We start from the raw sequence: 21,359 nt of genomic DNA on the forward strand, positions 1-21,359 counted from the left end.
TCAGAATAAATTTTGAAACATCAACTTCACACATGAGCATTAAAACAAAACAGAATAAATAATGTCTAAGCATCTTTACAAAGTAAATAACATATTATCAATGCAAATTATATTTGAGGATAACAGTATTCCTCATCATAGTTTATGTAGCTGAGTATTAGAAACATTCTACAACATAAGTCTTATCAGATAAACTTATAAATACAGGAAAAACATAAATACACAAGGGTACACAAACATATAGCGGAATAATACAAGGAAAGGACAGGGTTTGTTTTACTGCAGTATTTTGCAAACAAAACTTTCTTTACTTCTCGGAGATCTCCCTTCGTTCCTCATTATTTCCAAAAAGTCCTATCTATACCTGTTTTCTGTACTTTTTTCGTATGACTTCTCAATGCATTTCTTCCGATTCATCGCAACTCATTCTCTTATATAGTCTACCCCCTCTTAAGCTAACTTAAATCTACTGAGCTCAGATGCTAAACTAAGGAACGAGGCAATGCAGCAGCACAAAACATTTAACACAAACAGCAATGATAAAAAATACAAAAGGCAAAGCAAGCAGCATAAATTACAACTAATATAAGGCAATGAGCAGCAAACAAGAAAAATAAATCAGTAGTAAAACTGGCTTAAAAGAATAATACAAAGTGAAATTTAGTAGCACTATGCATGGCAAACAGCAGCAGCATCTAAACATGACAAAGCTCAAGCAGAAAAAATAGTACAGTAAAGACAACAATGCAGACAAGGGAAATGTATATTCACATCTTAATGTCTATGTAATTTAAGTGGTGCACCACAAAAACTTATTCTATGAAATAAATTACCAAGTATTGTAAAGAAAATTATGTATGCAGTTCCTGTGAAGGGTCGCCATATGAAACGTCCCCTTTCTAACAATTATACAAGACTGTGCTTTAACTGACACACAATGTTTTTAGCGCAACGCAATCTGACTTTCAAAAATCCCTACAAAAGAGTGGCCCTGCCTAACATTAACCTATAGCTTTCACAAATCACTTACCTCACCAAAAATCTTCGTTACTCGAACTACTGCAAAACAGCGAGCGCCACTACTGCCAGATAAATAAAAGATTCAAACTACGGAAGGCACTAACTACTGATAGGCATAGCTAGCAAATGAAAGATTTTAATAGAGAACAAACAATGTATTTACCTTAATAGTCATAATATATATAGCAGTTCATGACAAATTACAAAACTCCGCCATCTCTCTCCCCACATCCACCACTGCTGGCGGCTCACCTCCAACTGCGCAACGCTACGCGCTGTTCACAGCCAGCTGCCTAACACTACAATGGCGAGTATTACAACAATGCAAAGCAGCCACAGGCTGCACACAGCACAGCCAGTGATTTTCATACAGAGGTGGCGTTACCAATAAAAAAACCTAAACAGCCTACTTACAAGTTTTCACATGTGATATCTGAAATTCGGTCTTTGATTTTTCTTAGACTAACGTATCAACTTATAGTCACAAAGTAATTGACTTGTCTCATCCAAACGAGACGTGACAAATACGAATCATACATCTTGAAAATATTTTAACTAAAAAAGTAGACGTTCCCCTACTTTGCAGGATACGTTCCAGTAACTGCTTGTTTGATGAAGCTAAGGATAATACACCTGCCAACATGAGACGCAGAGTTTAAACTTGCTACAGAGTGTTTGTCTTACTTGAGACCACTAAATATCTCGAAAATGACGCATCGTACGACAAACATATGATGTATATACTACAACTGGCCAGTTGTACCACAGACAGATGTCCTCATTATCAATACTAACTTTTCTCCTAGAATATCTTTCTCGTATGATGCGTCGTTTCCGAGATATTTCGTTGTCACCAGTTGAAGTGAACACGCTATAGTGAAACTGTTATTATCATACAGATGAAATTTTGTTCACAAGGTGAAGTGTACGAATAATGTAGAATCCCAAAAAAATCCCAGGCTACATCGGCCTGTGTCAAAAGCGATTAAAGTAACGAATTGCGTACAAGTAGAACATAACTATATTGTGTATCTTTTGTTTTCATTGTGGAACACGTGTTACGTTTTTGGTCAGAAACGTCTTTCTCATATTGTGGAAATAGCGCACTGTTGTGGCATAATTTCATTAAAAGACACATATCTAGAGAGGATACCAATACTTTATTCAGTATGAAAAGTAAGAGACATCCTACGCAAATACCGAAAAATAAAAGCTAAACAAAGACATTGCATAGAAGTATAGGGCCGGATTTTGGTGGTCAGGACAAAGCAAATTACAATGCAATGAAAGGCGAGGACAGTAAATACACAAGAGAAATGGGATGGAAAACAATTAACTAAGTGCTTGAAACTGAAAAGATAAATTGATAACATTTGCTAACGAGAATAGTGATGTTTACCGTGATATCCAGAATGTGACATAACATCAACAAACATTTAATTCATTTCACAGTACACTCAGAAAATATTTTTATATGTTCTCCGTGACGTACACATTGTTTTCCAAGTAGAGAAATTGAAAGCGACTGACATGTTTGTATGTTTGCGGAGTAGGAGCTGCAGATATGCCGGACAGAGGCCGACGTTCGTCCGGTAAACGACATTTAACTTTACGATGGTAGTTATCGAAGTTTCCGATGCAACTGAATTATTTTGCTCTGAAATGGGAGGCGTTGTAACAAAAGCAAAACCGGAGGGTAGAGTTTTTGCGAATTTGTGGGCAATTTTGACTCAGCTCTTCCTAAAACGAAGTGAGTGATATCAGCAAATCAGTCAAATACAAGGTGTTTCAGAGAGGTTAATCCTAAATGAAAAGACTACATAGTCTACAGTATCAACAATATGTATTTTGACAAAAACATTTTCATAAGAAAAGCAACTTATTCAAACAAAAATCTTTATAACTGTTCTGTCACTCGCTTAACAGCGCTAATCGAGCAATTATCACCAAACAAGAAATGCTGTGTTCGATAACTGGCATTATCACAGATAGCTTTACACAATTTCTGTAGTTTGACAAAAGTCAAGTTACAACTTAAAGAAGTTGTGGAACTCGAATTAGTGTAAACAGACAGTATTACTTGGTTGCATAACCTTTCGCCTTAGTTACAGCAGCATAGTGTGATGGAATATAGTCAACGAGAGCAGCCAAACGATGCTGGACGTTTTTCTGCCATTCTGTAACCAAAGATTGCAATAGTTGGTCGCGGAAGGAGAATTTTCGTCACTTTAGCCTTCGATCGAGTACCTGCCACAGGTGTCAGTTCGGACTGAGATCTAGCCTTTGGATATGCCAGTCCTTACTCGCATCCTTCTCAAAACGTCTATGCACGAGCACAGGTGTGCTTAGGACATTGTCGTACTGAAATTCCCAGTTTCGTTCCATTTTATCTTTGGCACGGGAAAACGTGTGCGTTTTAAAGATTTCACTATATTTTAAATGATCCATAGTGCCATCAATAGATACCAGAACGGAACAAGCATCCCCACAGCACAATGTTTCTGTCACTATACTTAACAGTACCGGCCATCGTTTGCTGCATTGTTCGGTCATCGAACATATTGAATCCCACTAAAGAAAACAAATGAAACCTATTTTCACCGATCCAGACCACATGCAGCCACCGTTAAGAATCATTTTACGGGACTGTTCAATATTTCCATTTTGTGGAATTCACGCAGCTTTCTGTTTATGCCAACAGAAGTCGTCTTTGGGTCACCGTTTGACATCCTACTTATGAAATTCCTCATTCGGAATGTGACTTTTCTGAGCCTACCCGTTTTTGCTTATTATATGTGGTTTCCGTTAATCATTTTTTCTTATTCCAAACACAATTCGTCTGGACAAACAAAAATACCGAGCAACATCTGCCGAGACGTGCATTGCCGTAGAGTATCGATTACCGCATTTTTTTGAAGTCTGCTGAATACTCTTTGACTTTGCGTGTTGCGAATTGCGTAATAGCAGAACAAAAGCTAATGTAAACCAAAGATATTCGACGTAATACTGGGGCACGAATTTTTTTCCGACAATAAATAAAATTTCACAATACATTTCGACCGCCTACAACAATATTGTCAGTGTTGCACGTACCGTCACTGCGCTGAATAGTGACGCATGTGTTTATATGGACGCGTGCCGCTGCACAGTGAGCTACGATGGGTGGGCTAGGAACGCAAGCGCAGTACGCAATACCTAGCGGCGAAAATGTATTTGCCAAAGTAATTACTGTCGCTACCGTACATGAAAAAAGATAGAAAGCCTGGTTCAATTTGAAATTAGGTATCGAAACTAAAAGTTAACCATGAACCTAGTTGCACGGTGCTGGTTCATGTGGTTGTCGGTATGGTCTCCTTAATCCAATCAGTTCGTTGGCCCATCATGTAGTGTGCGTCGAGTAGAACAGAAAGCAAACAAAATGTTTTTTTGGCTTCTCCGGTTCAGAAGGTTCAATTCAGTTGGAACTGAGGGGCGCGACTTGTGTCGAAAGTTCTCCACTGACTGCAGCTCCCCCATCCCAAAACATTTGACGATGGCACCAGCAGATTCAAGACACTGGTGGTTTTTGATAGAGAGAGGATGAGCTGGTCACTCCCGTGTGCTCGTTTAAGCACGTTCAAAACAGGTTTGTTTATATGTAGTACACAAAAGCCTACTCGTCGTGCCAGCAGGCAGCTAGCTCTCCTCATGTGTCCGCCAGAAGTGTCTTTTAGGTGACGTTCGTGGCTGAAGCGATACAGGAATTTGTTACAAGCGCCGGCCGGAGTGGCCGAGCGGTTCTAGGCGCTACAATCTGGAACCGTGCGACTTCTACGGTCGCAGGTTCGAATCCTGCCTCGGGCATGGATGTGTGTGATGTCCTTAGGTTAGTTAGGTTTAAGTAGTTCTAAGTTCTAGGGGACTGATGACCTCAGAAGTTAAGTACCATAGTGCTCAGAGCCATTTTGTTACAAGCCTTTCGTGGAGGTGATGAACGATAACAACAATTATCTCTCTTTTTTGACTTTCAGTTATGAAGATCTGTTACATTTAAGTGGGAAAGTGAACCGGCACCGCAAAAGAATATGGGGAACACAGCAGCCACGTACTATAGTCGACTACGAGGGGAACTCTACAAGCTTCACATCTCTTTCGCCCTAACCCGAGAAAATATGTACGGCTCTTTCGTTTTCTGCAAAAAAATGGTTGCAGTAGTCATGTACCTGGACACGTCGCAATCCTGGCTTCTTCTACAACTGTGAAACTATGCCGTGTGTTTAATTTTTCTACAACATGGATTTCCACCATAATGGCACTTAAATGTAACAACATTTTTTAACAATATTATCCCTCAACGCAAAGAAGCGTATAGATATTGCATGACGTCATTGGCCTCCAAGGTTAGCTCATCTCAAGTTATATGATCTTTTTTGTGGTCGTTTTTGAAGGACTCCTCGTAGGAGTCTCCCCTTCCAACAACTTTGGGAGAAATGCGAAGCTGCGTAGCAGAAGCAGAAATTACAGTAGCTCCACTCGTCCTCGCAAAAGTGCAGAATGAGTCCGACTGTCGTGTGGCTGCTTGTCTTGCATGCTGCTGAGGGTACACTGAATATCTGTGAGAGGAAAGAGAAATCTTTGATCCAAAATACAGTTACAAAAACGTCCTCAGGTTTTTATGTGCGTGCATATAAAATATATACCACAATAAAATCACCAAACACCAAGAGGAAACTTGGTGGCTGAGGAACTAACGGTATGTCTTCAACACGGCAGAACGAGGAAAGCTCAGATCCTGCACGACGTCAGAGTGTTCCATGTGAAATTTGCAGATATCACGCGTCAGTTGAATGTTGTGTACCGCTCCTCTCATAGAAAACTGTTAAAAGTTTCTAAGAGATTCTGGTTGAATTAAACGGCACCTTAATTGTTTTCTGGACACAAGACATACACACATCAAAATAAGTTTTGCATCACCCCCGTTCCCAGAACTCCTGAAGATAGAGGCTGACTGTGGATATTCTATCACAGACACAGTCCCTTTGCTGGCCCAGGTGGCCGAGCGGTTCTAGGCGCTACAGTCTGGAATCGCGTGACTGCTACGGTCGCAGGTTCGAATCCTGCCTCGGGCATGGATGTGTGTGATGCCCTTAGGTTATTTAGGTTTAAGTAGTTCTAGGGGACTGATGACCTCAGAAGTTAAGTCCCATAGTGCTCAGAGCCATTTGAACCATTTGAACACAGTCCCTTTGACTGTATAGAGATGTCACTAAACCCGCCCAAAGATTTCAACAACCATGCATGATCAGCACCTATTAGACGGCGGGGCCCGACAGCCGATCAGTTCCAGTCATTCCACCAGGAAGGAGGTACACGGCTCGTGTTTTCTGTAGTTCAACCATGCCTAGACGGTGAATACCGTTGTTCGATCGCGCCAGCATTGTTACTTTGTGCCAGGAAGGTCTCTCGACAAGGGAAGTATCGCGGCGTCTCGGAGTGAACCAAAGCGATGTTGTTCGGACATGGAGGAGATACAGAGACATAGGAACTGTCGATGACACGTCTCGCTCAAGCAATCCAAGGGCTACTACTGCAGTGGATGACCGCTACCTACGGATTATGGCTCGGAGGAGCCCTGACCGCAACTACACCATGTTGAATAACGCTTTTCGTGCAGCCACAGGACATCGTGTTACGACTAAAATTGTGCGCAATAGTCTGCATGACGCCCTACTTCACTCACGACATCCACGGCAGTGTACATCTTTGCATCCACGACGCCATGCAGTGCGGTACAGATGGGCCCAAACACATGCCGAATGGAACGCTCAGGATTGGCATCACGTTCTCTTCACCGATGAGTGTCGCATATGCCTTCAACCACACGATCGTCGGATACGTTTTTGGAGGTAACCCGGCCAGGCTGAACGCCTTAGACACACTGTCCAGCGAGTGCAGCAAGGTGGAGGTTGCTGTTTTGGGGTGGCATTGTGGGGGGCCGACGTACGCCTCTGGTGGTCATGGGAGGCGCCGTGAAGGCTGTACTACACGTGAATGCCATCCTCCGACCGATAGTGCAACCATATCGCAGAATATTGGCGAGGCATTCATCTTCATGGACAACAATTCGCGCCCTCATCGTGCACATCTTGTGAATGACTTCCTTCGGAATAACGGTATCGCTCGACTAGAGTGTCCAGCATGTTCTTCATACATGTACCCTCTCGAAAATTCCTGGGGTAGATTGAAAAAGACTGTTACCGTCGACGTGACCCCTCCAACTACTCTGAGGGTTCTACGCCGAATCGCCGTTGAGGAGTGGAACGATCTGGACAGACAGTGCCTTGATGAATTTCTGCATAGTATGCCACGACGAATACAGGCATGCATTAGTGCAAGAGGACGTGCTACTGGGTATTAGAGGTACCGGCGTGTACAGTAATCTGGACCACTGTATTTGGTACAACATGAAATGTGTGGTTTTCATGAGCAATAAAAAGGGCGGAAATTATGTTGATCTGTATTACAATTTTCTGTACAGAATCCGGAACTCTCAGAACCGAGGCGATGCAAAACTTTTTTTGATGTGTGTAAATTACATCTCTCATTTGTGGAGGCCACGGAAGCATAATTTTCTCTCGTTCTTATGACGCCGCTGCATAGTATCCCTTTACAGTTGCAGTGTGTATGTCACTTGGTCGTTTTAACTACTTTCGTAGACGTCTCCATTTATTTCCTTTACGTGGAGCTCGCTTCCACCTGTCGCGGCGTTCGGACTTCCTCGCTTGTGCGCCCCGCGTGGCCGCACTTTGTTTACGTTTCGCGAAGGAGTGTGACGCTCTGTGCTCTTCGTGCTCCTCCTAGAATTTTCCTACTTACATCGTTGGTTTACGAGGAGAATCGTTTACTTGCAGTGTAGCGTACGCCGGACGGTGTGCGTTTTCTTCGTAACACGTTCGCGGCTGTAGTGCTACGTAGTACACCATAAAATGGCTGATCCGGGTCAGGTCATAAAGTCGGCAGGAGTAGTCTTCCAACTTCCGTTGCTACCAATGTCCGATAGCCGTGGTGAGATCGAGCAAGGTCAATTACCATTCCCTGATACATAGCTTCTCCAACATCAACAACAACAGGAGCTACAACATCAACCCGCACAGCAGCTTCTGCACCACCATCATCAACAACTGTAGTTTCAGCAGCGACAACTGGCTCAACAGCAGCAGCTTCAACTGTTGCAGCTGCAGCAGCAGCAACTCCAGAAATATCATCACCAGAATCTATAGTTACATGACGTTAGTCAGCAAGTTGTCCATCCGAACGAACCTTCCAGCTTCACGCCTGAAGCTGATTCACCCGGGTGTCACTAGCAGGAAACTGGTTCCCTTGGTAAACGGCTGTGTATCGACTCACCTCCTGCCCCGGACTGTGCTATGCGTGAGTTACCGTGTTCGGATACCCCTTCTTGTAATGGTATAGTCCAGACAAACTCAGAACGCCCTCAGAGTCAACTGTTGACTTTCACCGCTTTGGTCGTATGGCCAAATGGCAACTTTCGCTACAGTCGATCAGATGCAGGCCCCTGTATCGTCTTTGTGGATGGATTAGATAAGAACGTTGGCCAACTCCACCCTATGTCGACAGGCAAGTTATTGTTTTCCTACAACTCTCATCTCAAGAATAAGATTGTTGACATTAGTCCGTCACACGGATACAGGGTCAAGCTAGAACTGAAAACTACTGCGTCTTCCAATGCTTTGATAGAAGTCCTTGTTTTTAAAGAGCGTAAGTTTGATTATATTCCCAACGTCCTTCTCCATACGTATGGCATTATTCCTGATGTTGACATCAGCTTCACAGACTAGGAGATCATTGACGTCATGGAGAGCATATATTCTGTTGCAAGTAAAAACGATACACTAAGAAACATCATTCACATCCTGAACAAACGGCGCCGATTCCGACTGTTTATTGGTGATTCGCTCCCAGGCCCTGCGTCAAATGTTGTTATTCTGGGGACGCGTTGTTCGGTGGAACCGTACGTCTCTCCAGTTGTCCAATGTTGAAATAGCTGGCGTTTTCATCATCAGGCAAGCCAATGTAGAGGTCATACTCGTTGCAGCAAGAGTGGCGGTCCTCCCCCAGCGGTTTCAAGTAGGGCGCCGTTTCCGACTTGTCTAAATTATTCTGGTCCGCATCCAGTGACAGACGGTTCATGTGAGGCCTTTCTCCATCAACAAGAGCTCCATCTTGGCAAAACCTTTCGCCACTTCTTGTAAGGGAATTGGTAGCCCGCAGCTCTCATATTCCGCCGCTCTCCGCCATAGTCCCCAAAATCGCCTGGATTTCCCGTCTTTACTCCAAGGCATTCACCACAACCGGTAGTTGCTTTATGAGATTCTTCTATGCGACCAACGCCACAGCTATGTCGCCCCAGCTAGGCTGTCTCCCTCAGGGTGCCGCGCATCTTCAATATGGCTTCCAGTCAGCAGACAGATCGGGTGGCATCACTGCCACGAGACGTCCATCGAAATGACGTACTCCTAGGCGAGTCTGGCGTTAGAGATTCTCAGACATTCCTCACGAATATTCTGTCTCTCAACATCTCCCCCAAACCCTGCTACCACCCAACCCATAGCCCTCTCAGTATAGTCAATAACCGCCGCCACTTAGTAATAACAGCGCATATGTCATCGAAAAGATATCTCGTTTATCATGCAGCTCTTGGAAGACGCGAAAAATAGTCAGTTGGAACTTTACAGATACAGCCTCTACGACAACTATTAAAGACCTACTTATGCCTAGAAGCTGTGTCAGGCCTTAGGATCCTTCAACAGAATGCACGATCTGCGATTGGCAATAAAGGTGTCCTTCAACATGAGCTTTGGACGTGGAAGATAGCAGTGGCTGCCACCGTAGAGATATGGTTTCAACCAGATTGTTGTCTGCTTTCGAGGATATCAGTTTTATCGCCAAGACAGAGAAGACGGTTGAGGAAGTGTCGCTCTCTTAATTGAATGCAAAATGTGTTCTTGTGAACATCTTTAATGACACCTGGAGGGATAGAAACGTTACAGACGACTGACTCATACTGAAGCCCGGGAAAGACCGTGGCTAAGCGACGTCGTACTGCCCGACTGCACTGTCATCCTCTTAAAAATTCGAACGTTTCGTCGAGTGTGCCTTAGAATGGTGATTGGAATATGAGATCTTGCTGCCGGAGGCGCAAAACGGCTTCCGTAATGGCAGAAGTCCTTATGATAATATTACCTCGCTTGCAATGGACATTGAAAACACATTCTTCTCTAACGGGTTCTTAACTTCCTTATTTTTTGAGTTTTCTGCAATGTCCTGATAGCTGAACGTATCAACAAACTCTAAATGCTGAATGTCTTGGTGGTGATTTTTCGGATTATATACAGTTTGCTTGGTTGCCGTACCGTAAACATCAGCAATCAGGACAATGTGTTACATGGACGTGCAATACTGAGTCCCTTACTATATTCCCCGCATGTTACCGACCTAGAGACGACTTTGTTCAGCCCTGTCGTCAAAGTCCTTCAGTGTGTGGACGACGTCTGCATACGTGCTCACTCGTCGTGTTTTTGGGCGACATGGCTATGGCTTACCGTCGCCGCCGGCTCTCCGGTGTTTGCCTAAATCCGCTTTTATTTTACTTCAAGAGTTTGTGTATATGATAAATTCGTCATTTTGTGCTCTTCTACTTATTTTATCTTTCCTTGGTACTTTATAATCGTTGTTGGCTGTATAGTCCTTGTAAGCTAAAATAAACAAATGAAAGAAGTTCCTTTCAGTGTTCCATCGATATGACCGGAAAAAATGACTTCGAAGACTCGGGGATGATTCAAATTGAATAGGGTAGTAGGGAATGGCGTAGCAGCTGTTTTTCCAGTTACCGAAAGGTTTTCCGTTGATCCACATACCAGCTATTGTTTCCTACGTCAGTTTAACATTTCTCTTGGATTGAACTGACTTGTAGCAGATGTGGTATCATCTCCTCTACCATGAATATTTTCTCTATACAGATCCTCAAAAATGTTCAAATTTGTGTAAAATCTTATGGGACATAACTGCTAAGGTCATCAGTCCCTAAGCTAACACACTACCTAACCTAAGGGCAAACACACACACCCATGCCCGAGGGAGGACTCGAACCTCCGCCGGAACCAGCCTACAGTTCCTCCAAAACTACGGTTGGTGCGGCAGAGAGCATTAAGTTTGACATTAATTTTCGTTGAAGTGGCCTGCTTAGTGAATTTGGATTTTGTTACTCTACTACTTTGTTTTCCGGCCCATGACATTTCTACGTTCTCATGATGCACTATCTGTACTAATTGAATGCATTATTAGATATGTGTTTCAGGCATGTGCCAAAGTAGCCGACAAGGTCAGTGCGAGTTAGTAGAACGCACGTATTTATAACGTGATGCAAAAGTAACCGGATCAGAAAATTACCATGAGATTTTATAGTATAAGAAACAAAAAAACAGCATACTAGGTGCACGTGTAAATGAATGTGCGGTCTTCAAAAAGAGTGAAGTTAGTTTGCTAGCCACGTCTGTCAAATTAGAAATTAATGTAGACTTTCACAGGCCTTTTGTTTCCTTCTCTTAATTTGTTCTGTGACATAATAATAACTCACAAAAAAACGATGTATTTGCCTTAGTAACCTATGCCATTTAATATGATGTATATTTGAAATTACTTTATCACGTCTGTCAACCATCAACCAATATAGTAGCGATACGTTGTGTTGCTATCATCTACTGAATATTTTTCTTCTTAGGATGGTAACAAACTTTTGTTTGATTCCTGCTCCTTATAAATTTTACTAATTAAACTAGGCGTGCAGAATTTACCCCAGTAATTACTAAGGACGAACTTTTTTGGCCATTGGCGACTACAGCTTGCGAATGCGGACACTATCAGCCTGATCTGTGTCATAAGCGAAATTGTGGTGTGATAGTTACGGAACCGTCGAATTCACCCTGAATTTCCTTGCGGAGCTGCCGGAAGAAGCCGGTGGGCGATGCATAGGGCGCTGTTGCCATCGCCTTTGTCACGTCACCCGTGACGAGTCTTCGGCAGCAGTTCCGCTGGACAGCGACCAGCGATCATCACGTCGGAATGGCCACACCGGAAGTGACTGGGTTGGTTCCAGGGGCACCGACTGATTTGACACTGTGCATTTGTGTGTCTTCAGTGGCACCATAGAACGTTGGTGGGGTCCTCCTGTGGCAGTTACTTGTTGTTACAGTCATTTAAAGTAGTTTCTTGCTTTAATATGAGGCATCTCACAAAAAAATGTTCTACGTGAAACCCCAATATTGGTAAAAGGGACATTTGTCTGTGTTACAACTGGCCAACTCTAGCCACCATTCCTGCGCGAGCGGAATCATTTTTATACTTGCAAATGGCAACCTACCATTTTTATGTCTGCCTGCTTAGCTGAGTGGTAACGCGAGTGCCTACCATGAAGCGTGCCCTGGTTTGAGTCGGAGCCGGACTGGAGGTTCACTCTGCCTGTGAACTGGGTCTTGTATTGACCTCATCATCATCTCATCATCACCGACGCGCAAGTCATCCGATGCAGCGTCACCTGAAATAAGACTTGCACTCGGTCGCCGAACTTTCCGGATGGGGCCTCCCGGTCAGAAATGCCACACGATCATTTCAGTTCATTCCATTCCCAATTTTTATTGCGTACTTGGACTCTACGCCAAAGAATACGCACAGTTTACCAAACAATTGTTTTCCTTCGTAGTAGATGGTGCTGTATTTGACTAATACGAAGTATGGAGCATTTTATTCTAAATTACAAACAATGTAAATTTAACCATTTGTGTTCTGACGGTTGATACTGATGTTCACACGTTATATGAATGTTGCAAATGTTATTGTTCAGCACAGATAAAACGGCTAGACATTGACGTTTTTGGGAAATAAGCTGCCGGCCGCGGTGGTCTAGCGGTTCTAGGCGCTCAGTCCGGAACCGCGGGACTGCTACGGTCGCAGGTTCGAATCCTGCCTCGGGCATGTATGTGTGTGATGTCCTTAGGTTACTTAGGTTTAAGTAGTTCTAAGTTCTAGGGGACTGATGACCACAGCAGTTGAGTCCCATAGTGCTCAGAGCCATTTGAACCATTTTTGGAAATAAGCTACTTGTAGGTAAAGTAGTTTTCTGTTCACTAAGGTGTTGATCATGCATGAATTCGATCACCGCCCTCGAAACCTGCCCTCAGGGTGTTTGATTTTTATTTGTTTATCCATTAACCACTTTAACTCTCGCTCTGGCCGCTACGCAGCTACTGGTGCAATACGAACCACAACCAACGCAATAAGGAAAGTGTTCATGAAGTGATGGTGACAGCCGCACCTGCTCTGGGTACTCACCCAAATCACGTACCCCAATGGTGAGTGGCGTGGGGCTTTTCGAAATCAAGCACTCCTCGGTTGACAGGCAAGAGGACTCACCGAAACCAAGCGCCCCAATGGTGAGAGGCATCAGAACTCACCGAAATCAGGCATCCCTATGGGAACACAAATCTATTACATTCACGTCATTGTTCCTAGTTCAAAAAATGGTTCAAATGGCTCTGAGCACTATGCGACTTAACTTCTGAGGTCATCAGTCGCCTAGAACTTAGAACTAATTAAACCTAACTAACCTAAGGACATCACACACATCCATGCCCGAGGCAGGATTCGAAACTGCGACTTTAGCGGTCGCTCGGCTCCAGACTGTAGCGCCGAGAACCGCACGGCCACTCCGGCCGGCTGTTCTTAGTTCAAGCTTAATATAGTTTCTAACTAGACACTGAAACGGCTAACTGTATTGTACTATACAATCAAATTTGGGGCACTAGAGCAAATTTCGAACATAAATATGAACCGTTAGATGCAAAGGTTTACATTTAGATTGTAAATGAAATGTAGGATCAAATGAGTCTGTTTTCATTCGCGTAAACACGCACACCTGATATTTGTTGATTTCAGCACCATCTACCACAAATGGAAAACAATGGTTTGGTAAACTGTACCTACTTTCTATCGTACAATCTAATTATGCAATAAAAGGGGTAGAATCTGGTTCAATTTGAAAATAAAAAGTTAACCTCGCTCACGCAGAAGGTTTGGTAAGGAAGTGGCCTCTTTTAGCATAGACAGATGATCCCTTAACTAATATTCACTTTTCGTTTGCAACATTTTTTTCGTACTATGCGTCATATTCGAGAAATTTTGCTGTCCCAAATTAAAACAAACACCTCGTTATATGCGATTGCAGTCTTTCTCTGCGTATTCCACTGATGAACTCTTCTCGGGTTATCAGCCGCGTGGTGGCGTCGTCTTGTCGCAACGTTTCAATGAGTTTCGTGCCCATCATATTTGCCAGGTACGAAACTCATTGAAACGTTCCTACAAGACGACGCCACCACTCGGCTGATAACCCGAGAAGAATTCATCAAACATCCTGTTTATGAATAACATTTATGTTCTTGGTTATCAAACTGGTTTGTGTGATAGACGTTATTGTTAAATGGAAATTGTTATTCTCTTGGATTAACTTTGCAAGAATGTTCAGAGAAAGAGAGAAATAAAGAAAGAAACCAGTGAGAGAGAGAGACGCAAGTACTTTCTGCTACTTGGTCGACAGTGACAATTGTCACAACCTGGAGTACGCGAACAGGATACTTTTTTCATTCCGACGCACTATTCCGCTGCAGCAAGGAATGTAACAAATGATGGAATCTCTCTGTCTCTCACATCTACGTCACGAAATTCTTCATTTTAGAGTTTTATTTACTTGTACTCTAACATATGCGATTGTTTCACTAGGAACGAAGTTCATGAGCATTTTACAACGAGAACGACCCAACATATACTGATATGAATACCGTACATTCAATATAGCCGGCTGCAAATCTTCATTTCAGACTATTGCTTTACTTGTTTTGATTCTGATTGTCAATTTCTGTTTTCTCGTCCCACATTCATAACCATTTTTTCCGATACTTGATAGTTACTGATCTATTCCGTTACTAATGGTACTGCTGCAGAGTTGTTGTTTATTGGAAGGTATTTCACAATTTTTGTCAACCTGGCTGATCTGCCGCGAGATATCAGCCAATTTATTAAACTGTGTATCTGCGCGTAGCGATTGCTCACAGATTAAATGGAATGGTTCAGTCATCTGTATTTTTCATTCCGCATGAAAATAATTTAGTTCACCAGTAATGTACATTTCTGTATTGCATGTTTCTGACGTTCAGTAAATTGTGTTCTCCGGTTCTCGATGCGACATGTACGGCAATTTTTATATAATGAGCTTCCTGCTTACATGACTCGGCTTGCTGAACGTGAATACTCCATTGAGATTAACATGTCGGGAGAGGCGCTATCGGTAATGTCACGGCAGTACCTGGAGCCTGGTTTGTACCGGAGCCGACGTCATTCGCAGATACTAGTTTTAGGTGATAACCTCGCATCTGTAAATATTCTGTAATTTCAAATATGTTTTCTCTTGAAATAATCATATTTTCTGTTGAAGATTTATTACAACGGCTACGTATCTTGAGTCTTAAGCAGTATTCCTGCTAATTTTCTCACTCAATTCCAAATCGTAACGCTATCACCCTTAACTCACTATCATACAATGAATGAAAGTAAGTTACAAGAAACGAAACTTCCTGGCAGATTAAAACTGTGTACCGGACCGAGACTCGAACTGGGGACCTTTGCCTTCCGCGGGCAAGTGCTCTACCATTTTTTTTTTTTTTTGACGTAGTTAGGTATTGTTTTCGTGGTATTTGGTGGTAGCGGACGTCACATGACATCCGTTGAAGTTCGTTGTTGATCCTTTCACTCAGTTTTTTATTACAGAGACCAGTCCGCTCTCGCAAGGCAAGGTCCCGAGTTCGAGTCTCGGTCCGGCACACAGTTTTAATCTACCAGGAAGTTGCATATCAGCGTACACTCCGCAGCAGAGTGAAAATCTCATTCTGGAAACATCCCCTAGGCTGTGGCTTAGCCATGTCTCCGCAATATCCTTTCCTTCAGGAGTGCTAGTTCTGCAAGGTTCGCAAGAGAGCTTCTGAAAAGTTTGGAAAGTAGGAGAAGAGGTACTGGAAGAAGTAAAGCTGTGAGGACGGGCCGTGAGTCGTGATTGGGTAGCTCAGATGGTAGAGCACTTGCCCGCGAAAAGCAAGGTCCCGAGTTGAAGTCTCGGTCCGGCACACAGTTTTAACCTGCCAGGAAGTTTCATATCAACGCACACTCCGCTGCAGAGTGAAAATCTCATTCAAGTTACAAGTAGCTTGGAAAAAGTCAACTATTGACCCAGAGAAGACCTTCCTATCTTCAGTTATGGTTACGGCAGAATAGTTCATGAACATTTAAGAGGTTAAAGCGAACGTTTATTGACAGGATTAACTAAGGTCACAAAACTTTCTTATTCCAAAACTGCAGCATAGTCAACACACACTTGCACCTTTCGACATAACTTGCCAAACAGGGAAATGGCCACCACGACGATTCTTGATCTAAAAGGTAGTATTGACCCAGGTTCTTTCTCAGATGAGACTCTGCATGTGGGCTTAATTAAAAAGAAATAAATGCAATAATTTTAGTAGCTGTGTGACCGGTTACGAAGTCTCGTAACCGGTTGGCCCTGATTAGTATTAGCACTCAATCTGACTACATAAAATAAAAATAAAGAATGACAAGGAATTTCCATTAACACAATTGATTGATTAAATCCCCGGCAACTATAAAAGCTACGAAACAACAAAGCACAATTGTAACTGTTCTGTGTGTGGTAGTGTGACTCAATGTACATATATCTGGCTCGGTTCTTCCTCAATAAGACAAGATATTTTAAACACCATTTACAATTAACTAATTGAAAAACCAGATATACTATAATTGGACATAGAAACCAGAATTACAAGTCTAATACATGAACACGAGCTAGATGCTTTGTTGACTGAACCTGTGACCAATAGGCATTGTCATTAAAGAAATCTGTAATACTTTTTTTTACCTAAATATATATTGACGAAAAATACACTGTGATAATTGCAGCATCTTCCATCTATACATTACACCAACCAAACAGCATCTACTCTCTCACCCAACAGAACAACAACTGCACTCGACATCCTCTGAACTACTACTGTCCAGTGGAGGCGGCGGAATAATAATCTTTGGCGCAATCTCTGGCGCTGTGACTCAGTGTAGCCACCTTTCAACTCTGCCTTTCAACTACCAGCGGGTAATGATGTTAATTTACACTAGGTGATCACAGTTATATTCTGCACAGCCTGAAGGTTTCGTCCTTCCATGTGTAAGCTGCATACAAATACTGGGTTGACAATAATTTTTTTTTATTTTGCCATCTGCCCCTCCCGTAGATCTTAAATTTGTTCTCTTTGGCACTCTTTAGAATAGGTTGCTCAAGGTCTGTGTCCGAAAAATCAATGTTCAGAGGGAAGTCAGCTTCCCCATCTACACCAGTATTCCTGGTCGTGTTCGACTTCTAACACTGAAAAACTCATCCGTTGCTGGATAATCATACCCTAAGAGATTGTGGAAAACGGAAAAGCGCTCTTTCGTATGTTGATATTACATAACTAAATAAATTTTGGCTTTGCACTGACCCTTCAATAACCTAATATACAAAAATACAGTAAGGAATAAAAATGCTTGCATACATGTGATTTGACATAATAGTTTACGCAAGTATCATTTCTCAGAGTAGTTAAACAGTTCAATCAATGGCACCAGCAATGACGAATAGGTGCAGATAAGAGTCTCATAACATTTCATAAACAGTATATGCACAATAAATCAGTTTACACAAATATTCACATAAAATCTTTTCAATAGTTCAATAAACAAGTAGCACCCCTCAGAGTAGTTGACAGTTCCAACAGTAGGACCCAGCAATGGTCAACAGGTGCAAATGGCAGTCCCATAAGATTTCATAAACAGTAAAAACACAATAAATCAGTTTACACAAATATTCACATAAAATTTTTTCAGTAGTTCAATAAACAAGTAGCACTCCTCAGAGTAGTTGACAGTTCCAACAGTGGCACCCAGCAATGGTCAACAGGTGCAAATAGCAGTCCCATAATATTTCATCAGCAGTATTTGAACAGCTGCAACAGCGGCACCCAGCAATGTTGAACAGGTGCAGACAGTAACGAGTGACATTATCTCAGTAGCAGAAGTCCCAGCAGTGGCAGCAAGCAATGGCGAGCAGGTGCAGGCAGGAATGAGTGACACACATCAATAGTAGCAGTTCCAACAGTGGCACTCAGCAATGTTGAACAAGTGCAGGTAACAGTCCATAATATTCACCAGCAATAATTAGTCAGTTCATCAGAGTTCATCAGCAGAAATTAAACATTTACAGGTGGAATCCATCAATGATAATAGGTATTACCACGAACAACAGTTTGAATGCACATACAATTGCTTTTACAAAATTATTATCAATACTCTTACACTAAACATATAAATTATAATAAACACACAAATGATATCAGATAATTGTCATATTAACTATTAGAAATACACAAATATCAGTAAACCTATAATATTTATGTGTGTCAGTGCAAGCCACAACAAACAAGTAAAATAATATTTAGGAGGTAGGTCGGTACCAATTATTTGGGATTAGGAAAGGAAAACACACAAACTCACTCACTCATCTTTCATCCACATATTAAGTACTATTGTGTAATTTAATAGTGTTAACTGTGTAAATGCAGTTCTGTCAAAATTTGATGTTTAACATGTGTATCAAATAGTAGTGGCAGCAGTGTATAATAGTCAATAATAGTTAGTCAACGTCATAGTCATCATGTCAAGACCAATGTTTGCCAAGGCAAATAAAAATGTGCGGTTGCTGAACAACTGTCAGTGTGCCAAGATATGCAAATACTTCCTCTCTCCAAAAAAAGTATATACTGCTTATTGATTTAACAAAGTGTGTGTAGACAATCTTCCTTCCACTGGAGTGTTCTAGTCTGCCATCTTCATCCTTCTTGTTCCAAATAAACCAACTAAAAAAAAATAATGTGCTCCTCACTTATTTTACCTATTATCCACCAAAACTCCAATAATCATCAGCATCACATAATCTCAATACTTCAATAATACCTTTTCAATACGTCGGTACATATAAACCTTATCACTAGTATCATTTACCTTAGCTCTTATCCACCAAACCTCCAATAATCATCAACATCACACAATCTCAATACTTCAATAATACCTCTTCAATACGTCGATACATATAAACCTTATCAACAATATCATTTCACTTCCATAACAACTCTTTCCTCTAGTCAGTCTCCTCGAACAAGTACAGATAAAATCCTAGTGCAAACTTCAATTCATCATCCCATACAATCCGAAGACACAGTGTCGACACACAACCTCTGTGTAATCCACCTGAGCCAAATCTTCTACTCATTATGAATTATAAAATACATTTTGGTTACTTGTCCATCATAAAATAAAAGGAATGCATACACGACCTTTAACAGCCTTCAGTTTGAACAACTTTCAGTAAGTAGGTGCAAGTACACAGTATTAATGATCACATAAGAATTTGAATGAATAAACTGCAATATTCACACGTTGTGTACACCACTTCAAGAATTATGGCAAAACAGAAGCAAACATGAGGAGTATTTCTTTGTGTGAAGTGTCACTTGATATTTCAATTGCTCACGAAGAATGCAGTGTAATAACTGTCAATGGTCTAAAGCTAGTGTTAGTATTTCATGTTGTCAGCTTCCTTTCTATTAGAATAAATTTATACAGCTTCCATAAAACCCCCAGTTCATGTGACTACAATGAAGTTTCTTGTACCAATGTAGTTCGTAGAATTATAGCAGTTCATTTTCTTATCTTAAAATATAAAGCACTGATCGTAAGCAAAACATGCAATAGCGAGTAAATATACCAGTAGTGAACAGAATGTCAACAAGTGGATGCAGCACAATCCCTACAACAAAGCTCTGCCAAGCGAACAATCTATAATTAATACCATACTGTAACCTAAACTCTATGTTCGTACACAGTATATAAGTATTTCTCTATACTAAATTAAAGAGTAGTTATGGCAACAAAATAGAAATGTGTAAATATGCAACCCATACGCAAAGCAGCAAGTATATATCTTACATAATAAATAGGTCATTAGCATCATATCAGCATAAGCAAATAAATGTTCATATGTAATCTCAATAAGTAAACATGAAGGCGCAAGCAGATAAATCACAAAGTATAACTTACATACATAACAATATCAGCACAACTAATCAGGTGACAATTATAATTTAAATAAATAGGCACAGCAGGCACATAATAAAAAGTATGACATCAGTGAAAAAGCAGAGCAGCCAAGCGATGCACAATATACACAAGTAACAACCCCGTTCATTAATAAAACATTGTCATAATCAGCAAATGTACGCAAGCATGTCGCTTCACAAGTAAATTCATAGAGCGTAAAATTTAACACAACGTATAAATCAAGTAATCGCGAGCAGCAAATTACGTATAAAGTACATACCTAAGTAGAAATATGTTACCTGAAATATAAACTCAATTAATAGTTACCTTTTTAGTTTATTAATTTCTTCTTCGAAGTTACATTCTTCCTGAAATTTTCTCGATAGCAAGTCCTCTTAACGTCGGACACGCAGAGAATTTGCCTGAAGTTCTTAAATATTTTATACTACTGTATCCTGGAAACACTGAAGGTTAATAACATAAGTTATCAAGTCACTATAGCTTTATACTGAATTTAATCGGAGAAATTAGACTGTGTATTTGTCTAAGGCTGTCAGTGCATTCGCACTGAGCGCTCGATCAGGTGTAGGTACGCGTCACGTAGGAAGTAATTGTTTGCGGTCAACGACTGCCTTGTGCGACGCGCAGACTTGACTGTTGCTTTGAGTATTTGCCGCCGCCAGAATACGGCGCGGTATCCTTGTATTCTCTGCGTGTTTACGTAACTGTTAGTTTCTCAAAAGTATGTCATTCCACAAAAATTTTAACGTTCGATATATGATGTATTCCTTTAGAGCGCCGAGGTTTAAGAGTTTCTACTTCGACAGTGTTATCATGAATAATTTTGCGAACTCTATATGGGCCGTTATAAAGCAGAAAAAATTTGCGACACAAGCCTTTTCCTTTGTGAGACAAACGGTGAGACTTAATTAACACCTTTTGACCAACTGACAAAGTTTTTAAACGACCAGGACGTTTAGCTGATTTCTCTTTCTACCAGCCGCAGATGCAATATTTGTAGAGCCTGGTTGATAACT

Source organism: Schistocerca nitens, chromosome 6 (genome assembly GCF_023898315.1).
Source record: "Schistocerca nitens isolate TAMUIC-IGC-003100 chromosome 6, iqSchNite1.1, whole genome shotgun sequence".
In the NCBI taxonomy this organism is placed as follows: domain Eukaryota; kingdom Metazoa; phylum Arthropoda; class Insecta; order Orthoptera; family Acrididae; genus Schistocerca; species Schistocerca nitens.